The sequence below is a fragment of the Galeopterus variegatus genome, unplaced genomic scaffold (assembly GCF_000696425.1).
Source record: "Galeopterus variegatus unplaced genomic scaffold, G_variegatus-3.0.2 Scaffold16461, whole genome shotgun sequence".
NCBI classification, from domain to species: Eukaryota; Metazoa; Chordata; class Mammalia; order Dermoptera; family Cynocephalidae; genus Galeopterus; species Galeopterus variegatus.
In genome coordinates this window covers 21027-21320 of record NW_007742572.1, presented here as the reverse complement: position 1 = coordinate 21320, position 294 = coordinate 21027, and the positions used below count along the sequence as shown (strand labels likewise).

Below are 294 nucleotides of genomic sequence, written 5' to 3'. Positions count from 1 at the left end.
CTGCCTGCTGTATGTTGCTTTATGTTAAAAGATGAAATATTCTCAGTTTCTGTTTGGAAGTTTTATGTGGTGTATCAACAAGCACAGGTGATCTACTATAGATGATTTTAAAAGTTTCCCTGTGTCAGTTATGATGATTCCTTTTATGTAATCCATGTTTATATTCTAGGAAATCACATTATCCCTGATGAAGAATCTGGCTTCTTTCATTGGCATTTACTTGGTCCAGAACATCCTCTAGCCTCAATTAAGGTACAGACTTCACTTCATTTCCAGCATTCTTAATAATCAACT

General features: G+C 34.7%; 1 long non-coding RNA gene across 3 annotated transcripts in view; it reads left to right on the top strand.

The window, feature by feature from the left end:
* The first annotated feature begins 37 nt into the window (after nucleotides 1–37).
* LOC103582489 overlaps nucleotides 38–294 on the top strand; it is a 3857-nt gene continuing 3600 nt past the window's right edge. For 2 of the 3 annotated variants that reach the window (XR_549759.1, XR_549758.1), the window contains exon 1: nucleotides 38–252. This is a non-coding gene — a long non-coding RNA (uncharacterized LOC103582489). The remainder of the gene's footprint in view (nucleotides 253–294) is intronic. The other variant, XR_549760.1, reaches the window with a different exon arrangement.